Source organism: Callithrix jacchus, chromosome 15 (genome assembly GCF_049354715.1).
Source record: "Callithrix jacchus isolate 240 chromosome 15, calJac240_pri, whole genome shotgun sequence".
Classification (NCBI taxonomy): domain Eukaryota; kingdom Metazoa; phylum Chordata; class Mammalia; order Primates; family Cebidae; genus Callithrix; species Callithrix jacchus.
Genome location: NC_133516.1, coordinates 61291979 through 61316812, shown reverse-complemented (window position 1 = coordinate 61316812; position 24834 = coordinate 61291979). Strand labels below are relative to the sequence as shown.

Here is a 24834-nt window from a genome sequence, read left to right as displayed (position 1 = left end):
TTTTAGGACAGTAAAAATACTCTGTATGATGCTATAATGGTGGATACATGCCATTATATTAGACATTTTTCCAAACCCATAGAATGCATAATACCAAGAGTGAACCCTAATATAAACTATGGACTTTGGGAGATTATGATGTGGTCTGTGTAGGTTCATCAGTTGTACAATGTACTACTTTAATGAGGGGCGTTGATAATGCAGGAAGGTAAGGGCACATGCGTAGGGGGTATATGAGAAATCTTTGTTCTGTCCTTCTAATTTTTTGATGAACCCAAAACTGCTCTAAAAACTAAAGTCTTTTTCAAAAAGGTTTTATCATGAGGGGTAAAAATCAATGTCATTATGAGTAGTAACATTGGGCTATCACAATCAAGTGCATGTTAAGGTCTGGATGTATGGTGAGAAAATGCTGTTAAATTAAAAAAATATTTTGGCAATATGAGGGCCAAAGAAAGTTTAAGACAAACCATCAGCTTGGGACACAATATTCAAAAGTGGAAGAAATTTACTAATCAATAGGTTTCGATTATTATCGATGCACATACTCAAACACAGTCACCTCTGTACACACATGCTACTAATACATGACCAGTAGCTAGTGAGAATAGACGCGGGATTATTTACACTCGCTGCACTGGAAACAACTTTGATTTTTCATTTATTGGGAACCTCAACAAAATTCTGTCTTCTTTAATTTTAATTCCACAATTTTGTTCATTTGTTCATGAAACACTTACTGAGCATCTATATCTGTGCCAGGCACTGGGAATTATATAACATTAAACAAGACATAGTCTCTGGCCTTAAGAAGACCATAGTCTTCTGAAGGAAAAAAAATCAAATGTTTGAACAAGAATTCAAATGTCTGCAAAAGACCTTGTCTCTATTTTTTTTTTTTTTTTTTTTTACAGACAGGATCTGTCATCCAGGCTGGGGTACAGTGACATGATACTAGCTCACTGCAACCTCAAGCTCCTGTGCTCAAGCAATCCTCCTACCTTTGCCTCCTGAGTAGCTTCAACTGTGGGTACCTGACTTGGTGCTAGTTAATATTTTTATTTTTTGTAGAGATGGGGTTCTTGCTTTGTGGCCCCGGCTGGTCTCAAACTCCTGGCTTCAAGAGGTCCTTCCACCTCAGCTTCTCAAAGTGCTGGGATTATAGGTATGAGCCATTGGGCCTGGCCTATGATTTAATTCTTTTGCAGCTCAGAAGATGTATGGTCCACCATCCAATTGTATGGTCCTAACACATAATTTCTGAACATACTGCATAACTAGCAATGTGCTATGCTAGTAACATATTGGTTTGTATGTGTTATGTAAAGGATGATTTTTAGTAGATGTCTGATTTGGGGGTACATCTAAACATTTACTGGAATACTGGAACCAGGTAAAATTATATCAAAGGAACATAGACATGAAAGAGAAGATTGTGGCTCATTACATCGCCATTGCTAACCTCATGAATATCTGGCATCACAAAAGGACAATTTAACTTCTCACATTTTCTCTGAGGGGAAAATTTTGATCAATATTTAAATAGTGAATTTGCATTTTACATGCAGGTTACCTTCTGTAGTTAGTATGTAGGCCAAAATTTGGGTATAATAGATATTGCTTATGAACACCCAATAAAATTGGTCACAGGGACATTTTTATTTTTCTGCACAAATGAGCTGAGATTGGTTAAGGGACAGTAGATCCATGTATTATATTTCAGCTTCTACCTCACTCTAGGCCATATACCTATTGAGCGAAATGGTGGGCGGAATTTCCGCTATTATTTAAATTATTTCTTACTGAGCAACATATATTTGAATTTCCGTAAAGAGCATATTATGATAAGCCACTGTATGGGTTATGCTCTTCTCCCCTTTATATAATTATCTTCCAGTGCAGCTCACCTTCCCCCATTAGCATAGCAACCTACATGGGTGGAGTCTTAATCGAAAAATAGTAGGATTGAACCTCCAAATACAGACTTTATGCCCAATTTGGAGGTATTGGCCTTCAAGTTCTGATTATCTTCTTGTGGATCTTTGTATCTTGTAACATACAGCATCTGCCCATTAGCATGAGCCTCTAGGTTGATCCAGACCATCCTTGTGTCTTGGTGCCAAGGATATAAACTCTCTATGTACAGTAAATACAGAACTTGCAACATCTGGAGTGTATTTAAAATTACCCTATTCCCAATGATGACTAGAATAGAAGCACAGTTGGTCATCTTAAAGATACTGTCCATTGGAAAGGGAAAAAATAAAGGATCTTAGGTCAAAGTGAATTTGAGGTGTCCAGGGCAAGACATTTGCTTCTGGTGCTTCCAGTGTGGCTCCATCTCAGGTGAATTTAAGAATGTCCCTTTTTAATCCTGCCACTATAAGAAACTTTTTCCATGGAGAAACATTCCTGAAAAAACAAGAACAAAAATGTCTTTGTTCAAGCCAGTATAATCTGTCATCCCAGTAATTCACACATATCTGCAGTTACCCATGTATGTACAAATACTTCTCTTTCTTCATAAATATTTTGTCATAAAATTATACTCTAACTTACTATTGCAGCATTTATTATAACTGATCTATTAATTTATAATCATTATAAACATTGCAGTTATTAACTGTGGCATCTTTTGTTATCATTGTTGTCTTGGGTTCTAAATATTAACTTTCAACTGCTACAGTTCTCCTTAGTATTAACTTTGGAAGTGTGCTATCCCAATTTAGAGAAAGGAAACATTTCTGTCTGCTAGATCTAAGGCTTAGAACATTGTAGACTATCAGATATCTGTTGAGGACAGAAAACATGAAAGTATTTATAGTAGTTACTGGACTGGAGCAGGATAATGTATCTTACATTAAATAATTCACCAACATCTTTGTTGTTAGATTCAAAAAAGCAATGAAAAGTAGAATAAGTCTGTTATCATCTCCTGCAGCTGGAATATCACTTTTCACCCATTATTAGTTATTTTGTGTGTACTGGCCAACATTTTGAACATATAGAACTCTTTCTCTCTATTAAGATGGGATTATGTATGGTGTTCAATAATCTTTTCAAAGCTTCAGTTATGGATTGTTCAGTAACCAGAGACTATGCCTCTGAAGCCTGCATACAGTGTGATTTCTTCTGGGAAATTCATAGACTTGAGATGATAATGATATGTAAACACTCTTAACTCCTGGTTATGAAGCCATAAGACTACTTCATAGGTCTAATCATCTCATAAAATTTTACCAACGAAATCTCCTTGTATATGAAATAGGATGACTATACCATCTTTTAAATCAGAGAGGAGTATACAGAGCATTTTGTACATCTTTTGCATGTTCTTCACATGTATCCCCAAACCTAAAATGCAATAAAATATATTTTAAAAAAAAAGCATGTGGAGGCCAAGCACAGTGACTCACACCTGTAATCCTAGCACTTTGGGAGGCCGAGGTAGGTGGATCACTTGAGGTTACGAGTTTGAGACTAGCCTGGCTAACATGGCAAAACCCCCATCTCTACTAAAAATACAAAAATTAGCCGGGCATGGTGGCGGGTACCTGTAATCCCAGCTACTCAGGAGGCTAAGGCAGAAGAATTGCTTGAACCCAGGAGGTGAAGATTGCAGTGAGCCAAGATTGTACCGTTGCACCTCATCTTGGACAACAGAGCAAAATTCCATCTCAAAAAAAAAAAAAACCCCAAGGAAATTATTTTCTGTAAATATATAGACAAATGGTATTGGATTTACTTAAGATCTGAATCTGAAGTCATAAAACATTAAAGTTGAAATGACCTTCAAGATCATTATGGGAATAAGTCTCTCACTCATTGTGAGAATAGACTCTCTTGCCTTTCATAGGCTGGAGTGCAATGGCATGATCTCAGCTCACTGCAACCTCCACCTCCTGGATTCAAGCGATTCACCTACCCCAGCCTCCGGAGTGGCTAAGGATTACAGGCATGTGGTACCACACCAAGCTAATTTCTGTATTTTAGTAGAGACAGGGTTTTGCCATGTTGGCCAGGCTGGTGTTGAACTCTTGACCTCAAATGATCTGCCCACCTTGGCCTCCTAAAGTGCTGGGATTACAGGTGTGAGCCACCACACCCGGCCTCTTTTGCCTTTTTAAAAAAATTTTTTATTTATTTTGAGACAGAGTCACATGCCATCACCCAGGCTGGAGGGCAGAGGTGCAATCTCAGCTCATGCAACCTCAGCCTCCCAGGTTAAAGCAATTCTTATACCTCAGCCTGCCGAGTAGGTGGGATTGCAGGCATGTGCCACAACACCCGGCTAATTTTTTATTTTTTTTTTAGTTGAGGGGTTTCACCATGTTGGCCAGGATGGTCTTGAACGCCTGGCCTCAAGTGACTACACGTCTCCCTAATTGCTGTTTTTCTTTAATGCCTCTTTTAATGGGGGTATCACTACTTATAAAGTAGCCCATTACTTTGTGAACCAACTTTCAGTTCTTTGTTTTAATGAATGAGAATTCTATTTCCTTTTAACAACCTTCCATTGGTTTTGCATATCCAAGAATCATATAGGCAGGCTTAAAGTGGATAAGAAAATCATAGTGATACTGATATTCAGTGTTTTTCAGTTTTTCCATGAATCATTTTTGTCCTTAACATCATAAGTTATTTAGTTGTAAATCCTGCCAAAGAAGTATGCCTGTAATGCTTTTCTCTGTAATTAGTTAACTCTCAAACTAAATTAGGTCTGAATCAGCAATCTGCAATAAATACATCAAGATTATTATCTGAGTGCTATCAATTTTACTCCTGTCTCCAAATTATTAGCCTCCTATTTGTTTACATTACAAATTGAGTAGGAGTAATTATATAATAAGAAAATGATAGTCACTTTAAATAAACTGCTCAGCAACTAAATCTTCAGGACTATAAAGCATCATTCATAGCTTCCAATTTTTAACATATAAAGGAGAAGGACATGATTAGATTTCAGTGAACTTCTTTTGTTTTTAACTATAATTTTATTTTAATCTAGATGTGGTGATTTCAAAACTCCACAAATGTTACTGAACATTCTTAATTTTATATGGTGGGGTTGTAGTAAATGAACTGTCTTTGCCTTTGACACCAATCTTTTAGTTTCTAATCTGTTCCTTAGATTTAAGCTCAATACCTGCTAGTACTTGGAATGGAACAATTCTCCAAGGCAGTTCAGGCAAGTTCCCACACGAATAAACTCTCTTATTCCCAGTTGGCCGATGACAGAGAATATATGGTCACACATTAAACCCTCAAGCTGACCTCAGTGCCTACTGGGGCCTCGAGTCTGAGATAATTGGCTGGGTTTTTTCTGTCTGAGGAAAAATAGAAGGAGATCCATGACCTGAGTTGAGTGTCCAACTTGCTGAGTTACCCTCTTTCCCCATAGGTAAAATAGAATATAATCTACCTCTAGAATTGTTGTGATGAGTGTCTCAGATTCAGGATGTGAGCCTGTTTTAACTCTAATGCATAGTACTAAAGTTAACTATGATTGCTCTTCCGTAGTGTAACCCCAAGTATTCCAAAACCAAACCTGAAGTCCAGCAAAATCTTCCCATTGTCCTACCATCATGCCTGAAATTTGCATTATAAAATTCATGAGAAACCACAGCGAGAAAGGGAGAGAGAGAGAATGAATATCAGCGTTCGGAGAATTGGGGTGGAATACATAGCAGAACAAAGCCTATTGAATTATTCCAACTCTCTGGGACCCTTAAGATTTCCTTTTCATTTAATGGAAGCATATGTCTGAAGTTCCACATTTTACCCTCTTAACACAACTTTATTTTTTCCTTAAGGGAAAGGGAGAAGAAAGGAGGGGAAATAATATAATCAGATTTTCAACACTTTATTAATAGATATTACATGGAAGTTGGATTTATGATTCACAGATTACTGATTTACAGTGCACTATAAATGCGAATAGAATAACCTAGGGGAATTAACACATTTAGAAATAGGCATAATATTTTATTTTTGAGAGAAGAATGGCAATTCATTTGAGACTGTGAATTAATGTAGTTATACTCCATCTACCCCATGCTTACCTACACCCTGTATCATTATTTACACCTTGTATTAACTAAATACAACTATACCTTGTATAAACTGGACCCCTTCATTACACCTTATACAAAAATTAAAGTTCTGAAGACCTAGAATCTTGAATATCTAGGACAGCCTTTGAGCTGGACTCCTTCACTACACCTTATACAAAAATTAACTCAAGATGGATTAAAGACCTATACCTAAGACCTAAAACCATAAAAACCTAGAAGAAAACCTAGAAATACCATTCAGGACATAGGCATGGGCAAAGACTTCATGACTAAAATGCCAAAAGCAATGGTAACAAAAGCCAAAATTGACAAATGGGATCTAATTAAACTAAAGACCTTCTGCACAGCAAAAGAAACGATCATCAGAGTGAACAGGCAACCTACGGAGTGGGAGAAAATTTTTGCAATCTATCCATCTGACAAAGGGCTAATATCCAGAATCTACAAAAACTTAAACAAATTTCCAAGAAAATAACAACCCCATCAAAAAGTGAATGAAGGATATGAACAGACACTTCTCAAAAGGAAACATTTATGTGGCCAACAAACGTATGAAACTTACTGTTAGCTGTGTGACCTTAGGCAAGTAATTTAACCTCCCTGAACCTCACTTTTCTCATCTGCAAAGCAAAGCTAATAATCCTACCTTTCTCGTAGAGTTACTGTGAAGATTTAAATGAGTTGTATAAGGAAAGTTCTCAGAAGAATGACTGGGACTCAAAAAATGTGCTACTATTATCAGCTGGATTTTAGGTCCTAGTTTTGAGTGAATAAACATGTGTAAACTTTATAGACATTACAAACTCAACATGTCCAAAATCAAGCTTATCATCTTTCCTTCACACCTCTCTTTGTGTTTTTAATTGTGGCACTGACACCACCATTCACTCAGTTTTCCCAAAACATAAATCTGGGAATCATCTTTAATAACTCTTCTTACCCTTTGTCTGCAAAGTCCAACCAACTTCTACATATTGCTAATTGAATCTTCTAAATATTTCAAATCAAATCAAGATTTAATTTAAGTATTTTTCATCCCATTCCTCTCCTTGCATTGGCTACTATCCTATTTGAAGTCTGTTCCCTACAGAAACTTCTAACTGCACTCTCTGTCTCAATTCCTGCCACATTCAACCCATCATATTACATTCAATGTGATCTTTCTAAAACATACATTTGATAGCATCGCTACTTAAAAGTGATTTAAAGGTGCCTGAAAGGGTAGAGTGTGCTTTCCTCAGCCTGGCACAGAAGGATATCGTGGTTGGACCAATGTCTCATTCCTCTCCACACCTTCTGCTACCTGATGTTTCAGGTATATGAAAAAATTTGCTTTTTCTTGAACTTAGTTTGTGCTTTTTCTTGCCTCTGAACGCTTTATCTCCTCCCTACCTCACAAGCCTGTTTATCTGGGACATCAGTCATTCTTTAAAACTTGCTTTCAGTGTGAAGACTTTTGGGCCTGGACAAAGCTGAGTACTTTCTCTTTGTGCTTCCATATCAGAGGGTTATCTATTTTCTTATCTACATTCAAATTCTCTGAGGAATAGAGACACTTACATTTCAGTGTCCAGGCAAGTAAACAATAAAAAATATTTGTTAATTTATTTTTGGCACAATCATCTGGTCTAATTTGATGTAATCGTTTGGCCTGAATTATGCAGATGCCTCTTCGATTTGTTTTGCCCACGTAGATACATCTATGAATACTGAGTCTAACTATCAGCTAACCAAAACCTCAAAAAGTTAATTTACCCTTTCCTTTTTGATTTATCTCCTGTTCTGGAGACCTAATTCTTACAGACCCGTGTGTGCTGACCAACATTTTGTCAAATAAATGATGAGGGGATTTCCTTGTCTACTGGAGAATCCTGGAATAGATTGCAGAGCATCTGCACTACTCCTTGCTGCTGATGGTGACAAAATCCTTAGTAGTTAGCAACATTCTGCATGTTGGGGGTGAAAAACCGTTATAAGGAGCAAGGTGTTTATTCAGCAGTTGTTGAATTATAAAGTATCCTCTCTCCTTAAGGGCTCTGAATAATTTGTTTTAACAAAATTTGAATTTGAAATTAAGATTCTGTTGAAGTTTTCATGTTAGGGTCTCAGTAATATTCTGATGCAAATGCAGTGTTTGGGTGAATGGCATAGAGCACTACATTGCCACATTCTTTAAATTTTTTCAACTTTTCTATCTTATAAAAATGTTGACAAGTAGTTTATGCAACAGTGCCTAACTTCATTTGCTTCTGGGTTTATTTTTCCTAATAATCATGAAGAGAAAGTTGGCTATTCTCCCTTTTGTACTAAATATATGGTGTGAGGAATAGATCAAAGTTCATTTTTTTTTTGTTAATGGATATCCAAGTGTTGCATTATCATTTGTTGAAAAAACAATTATTTTTTCACTGAATTATCTTTTCACCTTTGTCAAAATTTAGTTCACTATATATTTGATGGTTTAATCCCAGACTCTATGCTCTGTTTCATTGATCTGTTGTCTGTGACCATACTACACTGTCTTGATTACTGTTGTTGACTAGTAAATTTTAAATAAGTAGTGTAAATCTGCCAACTGTGTTCTTTTTTCAAAATCAAATGCAATTTTAAAATTAACTGCCCTTCCCTATTCCCCACCCCTGTCTTACGTCACGCTTAAATTGGTGCATCAGTCAGCATAAACTTAAAGCAGTGGTTCTCAAAATGTGGCCATTGGAACTTGTTAGAAATAGAAATGCTCAGGCCCTACTTCAGATATTTTGAGTCGGAAAATTTAGGGCACTTAGCAATCTGAATTTTGACAAGGCCTCCAGGTGATTCTGGTACCCTCTAAAGTTTGAGAACCATTGGTATAGATCATTTTTCTGCTCTAGGATTCAGTCAACATTTTCTATAATGAGACAGATAGCAAGTATTCTAGGCTTTGCTGGCCCTGTGGCCTCTACTGTTGTGTACAAAAACAGCCACAGACAATATGTAAATCAATGAGCTTAGTGCATTCCAATAAACTTTACAAAAACAGGTGGGGTGGTGGGCAGATTTGGTCTGCAGGCCATAGTTTGCCAACTTCTGTTGTATCCCATTCTCACCTCTCCCACATCTAAATACTGGGCATTTGTCTCATTCTTTTTAAAATCCATGTTCTCCATCATTTTAGAACCTCTTTAATTTACAACCTTTTAATTCAAAACGTCTCAAGGAAAACTCTCTTGCTGAATAGTTCTTTCAACGGGGCTTTTCTAGTGCTGAAATTTGATAGTTCATTTCACTACAGCTAGTCCTTAATGTCTGCTATTATATATCTACTCTTTGTTTGAAAAGCTGACAGTTGTCATTTAGCCTCCCTCTCGAGCATGCCATTTGCATGAGCCCTATATGATGGCCATATGCTCCAGGAGCTTTTAAATCACTGCAGATCGCCAGCCCCAAACTGGGTATTGGTAATAGTGACTGCATTAGTTTGCTAGGGCTGCACTAAAAAAGTACCAAAACTGGAGTGGCTTAGAGATTCATCTAACAGTTCTGGAGGCTAGAAATCTGAAATTAAGGTATCTGCAAGGCCATGCTTCTTCTAAAGGCTCTAGGGGATCCTTTTTGCCTCTCTGGGCTTCTGATGTTGTTGGGAATCCTTGGTGTTCTTTGTCTTGTAGATGCTTCATTCCAGTCACATGTCCCCTTTTCTTTGTGTGTCTTCACATTGTCTTTTCTCTGTCTTTGAGTCTAAATTTCCCCTTTTTGTGAAGATACTAGTCATGTTGGATGAGGAACCACTCTAATGACCTCATCTTCTCTTGATCATTGGCAAACTCCTATTTCTGTAAAGTCAGATTCCCAGGACTTCAACATTTTATTGGGGAACACAATTCAACCTGTAACAGTGATTAAGGTGGAAACTGAGGTTTAATAGCAGCTGTTCCAGATAGAATCTTCACATGTGAATTTACAGGCATTATCTATTCCACCTGTTACAGAATGTAATATTTACCTGTGGGGAAAGATGCACAGAGACATCTTTGTCTTACTTCAGTAAAAGAGACAACAATTACAGTTTTCTATCTATTTTTTTTCCCAAGAGAGAAAAATACTATTACTTGTACAGCAGATGTTAGAAGGGACTCAAGCTGTCAGCAAAGATTTAACCAGTACATTCCTGGAACAATGCCAAACATGGTTGCTGAAACATAGCATGTGCTCAATTAGTGGAAGAAGTTTCCAGAGTTTAGATGGAGATTGACATTCATTCATCCACATCAACTGTAACCATTTGTTAAGTTCTTATTGTGTGTTCAGCACTGAGCTAAGTGCTTCACATGTATCTCATGAAACCCTCAATACAATACAATACGGGATAATATAATGTCTTCTTTTTACAGATGAAGCTTAGAGAGATAAAGTATGAAATGACTTGCTCGATGTCATTACCAGAAAGTGGCAAAGCAGAGATTTTAACCCAAACTAATTAGAGATCTCATTAAAAAACTTTTTAAATTGAAATGTAGTATGCACAAAGAAAAGTATACATATTGTAAGTGAAGAGGAAGCCCATGTTTTTAACCACCATACTAATTTTATCCTACTCTGCAATTCATTTGCATTAAACATGTATTGACCACCTACTACATAATAGTTTAATGATTAGTGAGTGAAGACCAGCTTAGCTTCTGAGGAGAGCTGGAACTGGGGAGGTCAGATCTCTTCATCTACCACCACATTATGAAAGGCTCAGAACTCAAGGCTAAAGAGTTTCATATTTATCCTTGGGCAAATCTGTGTCATCAAAAGTTTTTAGGCAGGGTAGAGAGACAATTAAATTGAAATTTGGGATATATTTTTGGGCAGGTTGAGTCAGTAATAAATGTAGATTTTGTCTACTAGTTCAAAAATGTAGTCCTTTAAATTCAGACCACACAGGGGTTGTAATCATGTTTGGAAAGAGAGGAGTTCTTTAATTCCTATGAAGAATCATCTAGTTCTGATTGAGGTGATATAATGTGCCATACTGTAAACCCCCTGAAAATAGAGGCTCTATATTGGGTAATGGTCACTGCCAAGTGCCCAAGAGAGTGTTAAACTTTTGTAAGCACAATAAATATGCATGTATAAGACTCTGGGCAGAACTGGACAAGACTATGGCTATTACTGGAATATTGTACTTCATGGTGGGCTTTCCAAGAAGCAACTGACACAAAGATGCCTGCTCTATCTTTTCTCTATATCTAAAAAGTAGCTACCAAGAGACTTATTGCCTCATCATTCTCAGAGAAATACAAGTGGAATCCTAGGGCTTGCTTCTTTGACCTTTCTGCTATGCTCCTTGCAGAAGAAATGGGCAGGGTATATATATTGTCTGACTTGCCACTGCTGCCATCAAGCTATTCATCAAATAGCCGGTGGTTCTAACAGTTTTGCTGACTTTCTGTTTAGCTTCTCATAGGTGATTCTCAGTACAGGCTTGTGTGTGTTCCAGGGTAGGGCCATAGAAATGGAAAATATATGGTCTTCCCCACTCCTCTCCATGGTAATTCATAGGAAAATGTAAGACAGTGGCTATTTGAAGACTGATGTTAGAAATTAAGAAACAGGATCAAGCCTAACCATACATCTTGATCTCCTTTTATGATATGGACTGGTAGAATTGAAAGTACATGGAGCTGGAGTTAGGAAACCCAGGACATTGTTTCAATTCTGCCTCACTCTAGGCCTTGAGCATGGCACTTACCTTTCATAGGCCTCAATTTCAGTAGAGGCTACATTTCCTAGGTGTAGAAGTAGACAGTGATTGTTTTTCAGGCTGCTGCTTAGTTCAACATCCAGTGACTTTACATCAGACATCTGTATGTTTTTGATCCATACTGGGTATTTTTCTTCCTTCAGCTGGGCTAAATAATAACTTTACATTTTTAGAGTGCCAGTAGTGGGCACTAACATGATAAGTTTACAGCTCTGTGAAGCAGTGCACATTTTTAAGTTTTCTTTCATTACATTCGAAGCCTTTTTTTTTTTTTTTTTAAGAGGGAAGCAGAGTGAGATGGCTGAATAGAAAGCCTCCACTGATTGTCCCCTCAACAGGAACACCAAACTTAACAACTATCCACAGAGAAAAGCACCTTCATAAGAAAAAAAATATCAGGTGAGTGATCACATTACCTGGTTTTAAGATCATATTGCTGAAAGAGGCATTGAAGAGGGTAGGAAAGACAGCCTTGAATTGCTGACACCACCTTGCTTCATCCTCCTAGCAACAGCCACATGGCACAAAGACAGAATTTGTATGCTTGCAGGAGGGAGAGTGCAGTGACTGAGGGGCTTTACATTGGAACTCGGTGCTGTGCTGTCACAGTGGAAAGCAACACCAGGCTGAACTGAGCTGGTGTCCGTGGAGGGAGCATAGACAAACCCTAGCCAGAGGAAAATTACCCATCTCAGCAGTCAGAACTTTAGTTTTGACAAGCCTTACCACTGCTGGTAAAGGGCTCTGGGGTCCTAAATAAACTTGAAAGGCAGTCTAGGCCACAAGGACTGCAACTTCTAGGCAAGTCCTAATCATGTGCTGGGCTCAGAGCCAGTGGATTTGGGGAACATGAAACCTAGTGAGACACCAGACAGGGTGGCCAAGGGAGTACTTTACCACTCCTCCCCTAACCTCAAGTAGCGCAGCTTGCTGCTTCAAAAGAGACGCCTTCCTTCCACTTGAGGAGAGGAGAGGCAAGGGTAAAGAGGACTTTGTCTTCAACTTGGATATCAGGTCAGCCACCATAGGATAGGGCACTGGACAGAGTTGTGAGACCCCCATTCCAGGGCCTAGCTCTCAGATGAAGTTGCTAGATATACTCTGCACCAGAAGGTAACCTACTACCTGGAAAGAAAGGGACAGTCCTGGCAAGATTCATCACCTCCTGACCAAAGAGCCCTTGGGCCCTGAATAATCAATCAGCAGTGGTGGCCAGTTAATACACATTGTGGGCCTTGGATGAGACTGAGTTGTGCTGGCTTCTGGTGTGACCCAGCACATTTCCAGCTCTGGTGGCTATCAGGAGAGACTCTTTCTGCTTGAGAAAAGCAGAGGGAAGAGTAAAGGGGACTTTGTCCTACAGACTAGGTGCCAGCTCAGCCACAGTGGGGTAGAGCACCAAATGGGCATTGGAGGTCCCCAGTTCCAGGTCTTGGCTCTTAGATGGCATTTCTGGACCTGCCCTAGGTCAGAGGGGAGCCCACTGCCCTGAAGGGTGAGCCTCAGGCCTGGCAGCATTAACTGCCAGCTGACTGAAGAGCTGTTGGGCGTTAAGTGAACATTGGTGGTAGCCTAGTAGTACTCTCTGTGGGCCTGTAGTGGTGACAGCCATGGAGAGAAGCCCACTTCCCATGGAAAGGGGAGGGAAAGTGGGAAAGACTTTGTCTTATGGTTTGTGTGCCACCTCAGCCACAGTAGAGTAGAGCGCCAGGTAGAGTTTTAAGGTTTCCAACTCCAGGCCCTGGTTACCAGACTGTATCTCTAGACCTATTGAGGGCCTGGGAGAACTCACTTTCCTGAAAGGAAGAGCATAACCTAGCTGGCTTTCTCACCTGCTAATTGTAGAGGGCCTTGAACAAACATGGGTGGTAGCCAGATAGTGGTTACTGGGCAAGATCCAGTGCTGGGTCTGATCCAGTGTAGTTTCAGTGTGTATAGCAACAGGGGTGCTTTTGTCACCCCTTCCCTAGCTCTGCGCATCACAGCACAAAGAGAGAGACTCCATTTGTCTGAGAGAAAGTGAGAGAAGAGAACAGAAGTCTCTGCCTGGTAGCCCACAGAACACTTCTGGATCTTATCTAAGAACACCAAGGGGGTATCTCTATGAGTCTGAGTGTTACTGGGGTTGGGACACCCCTAAAGCAGATATAGCTACAATGACTAAAAATTTAGACCACATTAGCCAATTTCTTTTGAATACCTGGAAAGCCTTCCCAAGAAGGATGCATACAGACAAGTCTGAACTGTGAAGACTACAATAAATAACTCTTCAATGCCCGGGCACTGAAAAACATTTACAAGCATCAAGGCCATCTAGGAAAATGTGACCTCAACAAGCAAACTAAATAAGGGACTAAGGACTAATCTCAAGGAGACAAATATGTGACTTTTCAGACAGAGAAGTCAAAATAGCTGTTTTGAGGAAACTCAAAGAATTCAAGATAACACAGAGAAGGAATTAAAAATTCTATCAGGTAAATATAACAAAGAGATGGAAATAGTTAAAAAGAATCAAGCAGAAATAGTGGAGTTGAGAATGCAATCAACATACTGAAGAATGCATCAGAGTCTCTTAATAGCAGAAGCAATCAAGCAGAAGAAATAATTAGTGAGTTTGAAGAGAAAGTATTTGAAAATACACAGGCAGAAAGAAAATCTCTTTTATTCTTATGAAAGAAGTAAGAATAAAAGAGAATTGACCAAAGCGGCCAGATCACCTGAAGTCAGGAATTTGAGATCAACCTGGCTAACAGGGTGAAACCCGTCTCTACTAAAAATACAAATTAGCTGGGTGTGGTGGCTTACACTTGTAGTCCTAGCTATTTGGGAGGCTGAGCCAGGAGAATCCCTTGAACCCAGGAGGTGGAGATTGCAGTGAGCCAAGATTGCACCACTACACTTTAGCCTGAGTGACAGAACGAGACTCTATCTCAAAAAAAAGGAAAGAGAAAAGAATGGAGCATGCCTATAAAGTCTGTAAAATAGTATCAGAAGGGCAAATCTAAGACTTATTGGCCTTAAAGAGGAGGTGGAGAAAGAGATAGGGATAGAAAGTTTATTCAAAGCAATAATAATGAGAGCTTTCCAAACCTAGAGAAAGATACCAATATTCAAATAAAAGAAGGTTATAGAACACCAAGCAGATTTGAACTAAAGAAGGCTACCTCAAGGCATTTAATATGCAAACTCCCAAGTGCCAAGGATAAAGAAAGGATCCTAAAATCAGCAAGAGAAAAGAAACAAGTAACATACAATGGTGCTCCAGTATGTTTGGCAGCAGACTTTTTGGTGGAAAACTTATAGGTCACAAGCGAGTGCATGACATATTTAAAGAGCTGAGTGAAAAAAATTTTAGAACAGTATGTCTAGTTAAAATATCCTTCAAACACAAAGAAGAAATTAAGACTTCTTAGGCAAACAAAAGCTGAGGGATTTCATCAAAAACAAACCTGTCCTACAAGCAATGCTAAAGGGAGTTCTTTAATCTGGAAAAGATTAGGAAGGGATGTTATTTAACAACAAGAAGTCATCTGAAGATACAAACCTTACTGGTAATAGTAAGTACACAGAGAAACACAGAATATTATTACACTGTAACTGTGTTGTATAAACTATTCATATCTTAAGTAGAAAGATGAAAAGATGAACTGATTAAAAATAATAACTGCAACAACTTTTCAAGACATAGACCATACAATAAGATATAAATAGAAAAACCAAAAAGTTTAAAACTTGGGGGGAGGGGTGAAGTTAAAATGTAGAGTTTGTATTATTATTATTATTATTATTATTTTGCTTGTTTGTTTATGCAATCAGTGTTAAGTTGTTCTCAGTTTAAAATAATGGATTATAAGCTGTTATTTGCAAGCTTCATGGTAATCTCATTAAAAAATGCAATGGATACACAAAAAAAAAATAAAAAAATTTAAAACATACCACCAGAGAAAATCACCTTCACTAAAAGGGAGACAGGAAGAAAGTAAAGAAGGAAGAGAAGACCACAAAACAACCAGAAAACAAATAACATGACATGAGTCAGTCCTTACTTTTCAGTAGTAACATTGAATGTATATGGACTAAACTCTCCAATAAGAAAACATAGAGTGGCCGAATGGATAAAGAAAACAAGACTCAACAATCTCCTGCCTATAAGAAACACACTTCACATATTAAGGCACACATAGACTAAAAGTAAAAGAGATTGAAAAAGATATTCTGTGTAAATGGAAACCAAAAAAAGAGCAGAAGTACCTATGCTTATAACAGATAAAATGTATTTCAAGACAAAAACTATAAAAAGAGACAAAGAAGATAATTATATAATAATAAAGGGGTGAATTCAGCAAGAAGATACAGCAATTGTAAATATATATGCAGCCAACACTGAAGTACCCACATATATATGAGCACTTATCTTTCTATGAGTCTGAGTGTATAAAGGAAATATTATTAGAGGTAAAGCGAGAGAGAGATCCCAATTCAAGATTAGCTGGAGACTTCAATACCCCACTTTCAGCATTGGACAGATCCAGATGGAAAATCAACAAAGAAACATTGTACTTAATTTGCACTATAGAACAAATGGACTTAATAGATATTTATGGAACATTTTATTCTATAGCTGCAAAATATACATTCTTCACCTTAGCATATGGATCATTCTTGAGGCTAGACCACACGTTAGCTCACAAAACAAGTCTAAAAACATTCAAAAACAATTGAAATCATATCAAGTATCTTCTCTGAACACAATGAAATAAAACAAGAAATCAATGATAAAAGGAACTTTGGAAACTATACAAAACCTTTGTTTATATCTCCATTGTAACTTACTGCATTCTGCCTTGTATCTTTATGTTTATTTTTTAGTCATCTAGACCATAATAAGTTAGCCTTGAAGGCAGAGAGACTGTTTGTGGCCTCTTGGTAATTGCAAAGGATGCCAAGTACAACACCTGGCACAGAGCAGATGCTCTTTGAATTGAAATCAATTGGATTGAATTATCTTGGGTTGTCTAGCAATTAAGGCACTAACTTAAATGAAATAAATATGTTTCTGTAATATATTAAACTTCCTCACATGAGATATTTGGCAGGGCTGACAGACCCAGAGATTGAAAATATAAAGTACAGTATGGGATATATGACCTGAGTATAGAAGTATCATTTTTGTGGGATTAGCACCCAGAGCCTAAATAGTTTTTAACTTGGTGAAAGGGTAGAAATGTCCTGTCTAGAGCCTATGTCTGTTGTAATAGAAGTAATTACTAATAGGTGCCTCTCCGTTTCATTTCTGTGGGAAGAACTTAAAGTCTTGATTGCCTTATGCTGGAAAAAGGAATAAATAAAGAAGTGTATAGAGATAAGCAGAGCTCTAAGGGAAACAAAATGTAAACCACTCTGACAGAAGAACACAGTGAAGAGGAAATCCATGGGCTAATTACATCAGGATGGCCCAGAAGTCAACTCTTGCCCTCCCAATGGCATGTGAGTCTGAGAAAGTGACTCTGAGGGTAAAATATTATGATATAAAACTAAGAAGAGAACTATTGATTTAAAAACATTTTGGGGAAAGAAGTAAATCATTTTATACATGAAATGGAACAGAATAAAATAGCTATAATGTTGATAAATATTCCTTCATAAACTTATGGATAATGCACAGCCAGTTGGAAAGCAACCTCAAGTTATTGCCAGGGGCTAATACTATATGAAATGAGGAGGGAAGGTAAAGGCCTCTTCCTTGAACTGGTTACTAGCTTAAGGAACAAGATGAGCACATCTAAGAAACTGGCCCAGCAGTGAATGAGCTAGAGAAGTGACAATTCTGAGATGAAGATGTCTTCGATACTAAATAACCCGCTATTGTATGAATTATCCCTGTATTAAGACCAAACACCAAGCAATTAAATGGGGTGGACACACCTGATGGCAAGGAGATTATTGATTAACTTCGTAGCCAGGAGGATGAAGGGTAAGAAGTTAGTTTCCAGACACTAAGGATCCTATAGGTGCTCAAAGATGCCAACAGATGTCTCCAAGGCATTTTTCTGGATCAACTTTGAAAAAAAAAAAAGGCTCTGAAAATGTTTTAATGATGGCATACATTTGCATATGAAGACACATGCATTTTATGATCAGTAGCAGTACTCATTCAAATTTGCACTTAGTCAGCTGGGAACTAGGAATAAGTTATTAATTTATTTAAAATATTTACTGAGATATACTCTTTGAGTTGAACTCAGTTGGATTGAATTCACTTGGGTTGTCTAGCAATTAGGGCAATAGATTAAATGAAATAAATGCTTTCCTAAAGTCTATTAAACTTTCTTACTCCAGGTACTGGGCAGGGCTTCCGGGCCCAGAGAGTGTAAATACAAGATACAGTGTGGGGTATATGACTTGAATATAGAAATATCATTCCTGTGGGATTAGCACCCAGAAAACTAAATAGTTTTTAGCTTGGTGACAGGTAGAAGTGGTCTACTTCTGTTGGAATAAAAGCAATTACTAATAGATCTTTCCCACTTGTACAGGAAGAACTGTGTTGGATACTGTTTTACACACTGAAGATTTCTGGTTTGCGGAAAAAAAAACCCAGAAAACTCCTGCTCTCATAGAGCCTTCATTCTAGCAAATATATATAACATTAGATTAGGTACTAATTAGTGCTACAAGGCTGAAGCATGGTGGTAGGGGATAGAAAGAGCAGGAGTGTTGGCAGGAGATGGAGAGAATTTGCTTTCTGGTGTATAAAAGTTATGTGGCCTGTTGCAAGTTGTTTCCCTTCTGCAGGCCTTGTGTTTTTTATTTGTCAAATGAGAGAGACAGGCTAGCTTAAAATTTTTATGCCTTCTTCTGTTCTGCAGGAACCCTAAGTCAGATGTATAGGACCAGACTATGTTATGGTGGTGAGAAGGCAATGGCATTTTGCTATTTTATAATTTATATTTCATAAGCAAAGTTACTCTTGTACTCTGGTGTGCAAGGTTTCTTTCTTAGTTTCATATGAAAAAGAAAATTCCTAATTAGACTCCTGGGCCCAGCTTTGGTCAAGTGTTATACCTGGAGTAATTACTGTGTTCAGAGGAAAGGGACACCATGATTAGCTTGGTGTTTGATTATGAAGAGTATCTGTGGAGGGGAAGTTCTTGGGGAGCCTCTATGACGGCCTAATTGATTTTTGGTGCTGTGTTTAATTTGATGTTAGGGCAGTTCCCCTCAGGAAACAGTGTAGTGTTACTAGAAGAAGAGGCTAAGAGATGCTACAGATGGACAAGTTTCCTGTCTGTAATCAATAGAGGCTGATTTTGCATGAAATAGTTTGCTAAATTAATGTTGGGAAACAGACAGATTTGTGGTGCTGGCTAGGAACTAGGTTTAAAGCTGAGCCCCAAATCACATCATAGAACTGATCCGAAGAGAAAATTGATGCCACCACCACTAAATCTTGGAAGTCAGTTTGTACTGCTGCTATTTTCTCACCATGAATGTGACTTTTATGTAACTTATTGCTACCAGGAGGGAAAGCATGGTCCTTTATCTCCTTCCTTTTGCTTCAAAGCTCCTAAGCCCATGTTTGACATGAGAACATCACATGCCTAAAGGAGCTGGGAAAAGCAAGTACCTAGCATTTTCCATTCCCATGAAAGAGGAATTTTTGCTCCCTGTTTCACTTAATTCATAGCTGTATGACCTTTGATAACTCAGTTAATGACAATGAAATTCATCTATTCACCTGTAAAAGAGAGGTAATAGTCTCCAGCTTGTAGGCTATGGCAAGGATCAGATGAAATAATGCGTGCAAAGTGACTGGAATATAGTAGGTGCCCAATAAGTGTTAATTATCTTATTATTCGTGTTGGAGTGGTAATTCTTTAAATGTTAAGTGAACAAATGAAAAATGAATGGATGAAATTCCACTGATGGGTGGAGAGCTTCCTAGTGGGTTCCTGGTGTGGTTAGGTTCCCTGTGTGGTTAGGTTCCCTGTGTGGTTAGGTTCCCCAGGAGTAGAGTCACTTTATGTGATGGTTGTGAAGGAGAATTAAAAACTTTAATTCAGATCCAGAATCCACCATCATGCCTTTCTCCATGCTGCCTGTTCTTTCTGGAGTAGCTCTGCCCCATTTCTTGGATACCGCCACACATTGTACCACACATAGCTCAGGAGTCACCTCCTCCTCTGAGAAACCTTTCTGGACTTGTCAGTCTAGGTTTGGTGCCGTGCCATTCCATTTAATTCTGCCATAGTCCATGTTACAGTGCCCAACTGCCTGACTCTTTGTAAGTTGAAGGAATGAGTCGATGGATTGTTGTCCAAATTGTGCAAGCAGATCTGACACCTTAGGCAGGAGTCCTAACCTAAGCTCCAATTTTCTTAGTAAGATGAAGATGGAACTTGACCTCCCTGCCTCCTAACAGACTTCAAAAATATGTATTTTTTAAAATTTTTATATTAATTTATTTTAAAAGCAGTTGTAGACAATAATTTCTATACAGTCACGTTGCTGAGTATAACATACAGAAATAGAATATGTTTTACAATAACTATACAAAGAAGGTGAATGGTAATGTAGTTATGTTGGAATAAGGAAATGACACTAGTTTTTAACTAAAATCCACAGGCAAGAATGAAAATAAAAATGGTAAATAAGAAAGTTGATATTTTTCAGGGCTTGGATATATTTTTTATTGATAGGAAATTCTGCCATTGAACAGTGGAAATACTGGAAACACGGTAAAAAAAAAATATCTATAGGGCAGAGTGTGGTGGCTCACACCTGTAATCTCAGCACTTCAGGAAGCCGACATGGGAGGATCACTTGAGGCCAGGCATTCAAGACCACCCTGGGAAACATAGCAAGGTCCTATCTCTACAAAAAATAAAAATAAAAGATTAAGTTGGCATGGTGGCACGCGCCTATAGTCCTAGCTGCTTGGGAGATTGAGGTTACAGTATTGTTGATCCCGGGAGTTGGAGGCTGCAGTGAACTGTGATTGCTTACTGCATTCCAACCTGGCAACAGAGTTAGATCCTGTCTCTAAAAAAAGAAAAAAAAAGGATATCCTCAAATAATTGACCAAATATATGTTTCTGCTCAAACAACTTAAAAAATTGTATTGTATGTATTTAAGGTGTACAACAGATGTTTTGATGTATGTATCCATCAAACTTTTTGAGGATCAAAAGTGATTGTAGCTGTAACTTTGCAGGTGCAGTTCTCAGAAGAATAGGGCTTGGTTTAAGACCGGGTTTTTTGCTTAGTTTATGCTGAACAACTAGCTTTTATGGTGTTGGGTGGAGATTGCAAGCTGACAGGATTTCAAATCTATCTGCCAGGGAGAGAGACTAGGGAGGTATAAGGGATTCAAAAAAATGTTTTCTTCTATCTATCCATGAGTCCATCAGTAACATTACTGAACAGCGCTTTTGGAGTTGAGTGTCTGAGAGGTTTTGTTTGAGAGGTGCGGTTGGGTGCGGAAGGGGGGGCTGAATTAGTGGTCATTACTAGCCTCAGGATGGCCTGGGGCTGCATGAAGCATTGGTCCAGCCAGTTGTAGAAAGTTTGATTTATAGAAGTAAAAGTTGTTTGTTTTGAAGCTCATGTATGAGATGAGCTTACGGAGTTATGGAGCTGATCCACATACTGTCACTTCTGTTTTAGAAACCACACTGGGCCAGGTGCAGTGGCTTCCACCTGTAATCCCAGCACTGTGGGAGGCCGAAGTGGGTGGATCGCTAGAGCCCAGGAATTTGAGACCATGCCTGGACACCATGGCGAGACATCAGAAAAAGAAAAAAGGGTCGGGGGGAAAGGCAGGCATTAGGACCCTATCTACTTGGGAGGCTGAGATAGGAGGATTGCTTCAGCCCAGGAAGTAGAGGTTGCTGTGAGCTGAGACTGCACCACTGCTCTCTAGCCTGGGCAACAGAGTGAGACCCTATATCAACAACAACAAAAAAACCCCCCCAAAACCAGACTGCTCTTCTAGACTTTTCAGAAAGTGACTTCTTGAATAAATCTTTTCCTTCCTTTTCTATCACTATTTTGTCCCAGGCAAATTTCTAAGTTTATTTCAAACATTAAAATGTTTCCAGTTCTGTGTTGTTTGCACTGCTGCCTTCCCCAGTTTAGTGTTTCTGTATGATCCTGATCTTTATTCACCTTTATGGCCCATAGTCTGGTCTCGTGAATATTGGTTATTTAGATATTAATGTGAACTTAGATTATGAATGATTGCATTTTCATCATATTAGTACTTGAACTGAATTAGGAAACAAAGGTCACTGTTTCCCATTAGCAGGATTTCAGAAACCATCTAGCAAGTAGAGGAGAATTTTGAGATGATAGAAATAGCTATTTACCATGCTAACATGGGAAGGCCTGGAGTTGTCTAATGTGTCCCAGTTCATCTTTTCTCTACATCAAGCTTGTCCAACCCTTGGCCCACATGCTGCATGTAGCCCAGGTTGGCTTTGAATGTGGCCCAACACAAATCCATATACTTTCTTAAAATATTATGGTTTTTTTTAGCTTATCAGTTATCATTAGCATATTTTATATATGGCCCAAATTAATTCTTCTTCCAGTGTGGCTCAGGGAAGCCAAAAGATTTGACACCTCTGCTCTATATACTTGCATGTGTGTGTATATATATATATATACTGTGTGTATGTTTTTTATATTTTTCTTCTTTGCTGTATGGAGAAACACCCCAAACTAGCAGCAGCACTCCATATTTACATGTATAAATATCTATATTCTAATATTTATTTATTATATGTTGATATGCATATTTATATTCATTATATATTTCTTTATATGTGTTTATATGTGTATTTATGTGTGTGTGTATAATTATGTCTTTGCTTGTCCTCTGTTGCATGAAACTCCCAGACTGATAGACTGTGCTACACTGTTTTTTGAGAACAGTGATTCTAAAAGATAAGACCCCACCAGATGTTAGTCCTCTTTTCAAGCATGATGAAGCAGGCTGTATCTTGGACTTCGTGTGTGAAGGCCCCTTGATGTTCCAGAAGAGATACTCCGTCACTTTGAAAGAGAGCACAAAGAGTTTGCTGGCTGTTTTGGAGCACAGGGAGGCAGCTAAAGCCTACAGAATCTGGTAACATCAAAGGTCTCCTATTGTAGTCCTGTCTGGTTGCTACCTCCCTGAGCTCCAAAGAACAGACAAGATGGGACTTCTTTTGTCTGGTGCAGCCATATGCTCCTTAGCCCAGCTATGCTGATTCAAAAGCTCGCCCAAAACAGTGCATCTGGTCATAGTGTTGCTTCTTTTTCTTATTAAAAATAAAGTTGAAGCCAGGCATGGTGGCTCATGCCTATAATCACAGCACTTTAGGAGGATGAGGTGGGAGAATTACTTGAGCCCAGGAGTTTGAGACAAGCCTGGGCAACATAGCGAGACCCTGTTTCTACAAAAAAATTTTTAAAAATTACCTAGTATGGTGGTACACTCCTGCAGTCCCAGCTCCTTGGGAGGCTGAGGCAAGACAGTTGATTGAGCCCAGGAGATCAAGGTTGCAGTGAGCTATGATTGTGCCAGTGCACTCCAGCCTGGGCAACAGAGTGAGACCTTGACCACTCCCCTGCCCCCCCCAAAAAATAAATAAAAGTAAAGTTGAGTTAATTATCAGAACAATTACTAATCATTAGAAATTTGCTTAGCAGTAGAATTCACTTAAGTCTTTTTTTAAATTTAAACCTATAAATCAGTAAACCAAATCTCCAAATATATAAAATTTAAATATGGAAGGTATGCAAATGAAATCCACAGTTATAAATATGAACCCATTGAGGTGATGCATTTCTCATAACAAGTAAATCAGTGGCTCAGACATGGCATCGACTGAAGCAAGTGGAACTTTATTGACCCCTATTCATCACCACTCTGCTTTACCTCTATTAACCATGTAGCACTACCTCTAGGCACCAAGTAGGTCCACAGGCCAGGGAGCAACCCCATATGTAGGAAACTCCCAGTCTTCCTTACCCCAAATTGCAATATCAGTGAATTTTATAGATCATGGTTTATAGCCATAGATTTTAATCATGCCAAGTGGGGAAGGTTGCTTCTGGTTTGGGGATTATCTTTAGTACATGCAAAATTTTGAAAGGACAGCTATATTGGCTCAGTCTGAGGAAGAAATTCCTAATGACATTGCGCAAAGAGGAACATGTTGCCTCCAGAAGTCATTAGCTTCCTAAGTGTGGTGATTGTCTTCTTATGTTGGCTCAGTGACCACGTGGGGATGTGGTAGAAGTGTTGCAAACATTGAATAGATTGAGTAGGGCTGGGATAGGTGTACTGGCATTGAATCCTATGCTGAATAAGGTTTTGAAGTCCATGTTTAAGGAGAAAGTGGTATATAGTCAGAATTACCTTTGAAAATCCCTCCAGAAGACTCTATTATGGGGCTATAAATGCTCTCAGCAGGTTCAGTGATGCTCCTTCCCGCCCCCCCCAGGACTGGACATGATTTCTGTTAATTTAGTTGAGCACCAGATGAAGTAGTTTATTAGCCCCATAATAAGAAAATAACAGCATATTTAATCTTACAACAAGAACACCTCTCTCTAGGGCAAAGCGCTCATATGAGGAAAGTTCTAAAGAGTTCCAGAGCTCCTGAGGAACTCCAGAGAATCCAGAGTTAGGAACTGTGAATGACTGATGAAACAAGAGATTTCACTTTTCTAACATCAGGTCTCTGTCTTGTACAAGGGTCTAGGTTCAACCAAATGGGATGGTAGGTTAATGTCCTATGCTCTTTAAATTGTCAAGTTTTTTTCTCTTTCCCTCTCTCTTTTTGAACTTATGGCATGTAGAATTGAATTTGGGTAAGTAAATGCACAGTTGATATGACCCCTGTGTAAAAGTCCTTCCAAATATGAGATTTGGTGATTTCAGCCTAATGGGTCTATAGAGGTCTAGTTTAAAGAAGTTGGTAACATTTTTAGGCCAGGATTGGTAAACTGTATTCTGGTCTGTGCAGCACGTGTGGTCGA

The 24834-nt window shown here is 38.5% G+C and overlaps 1 protein-coding gene across 1 annotated transcript in view; it reads right to left on the bottom strand.

Moving 5' to 3' along the window:
• Window positions 1–1655: 1655 nt before the first annotated feature.
• The window catches only part of LOC100415537 (leucine rich repeat neuronal 1), a 330007-nt gene continuing 306828 nt past the window's right edge, over window positions 1656–24834 (bottom strand). The window contains exon 3 of the transcript XR_013527445.1: window positions 1656–2412. The gene's annotated coding sequence lies outside the window, so the exon portion shown is untranslated. The remainder of the gene's footprint in view (window positions 2413–24834) is intronic.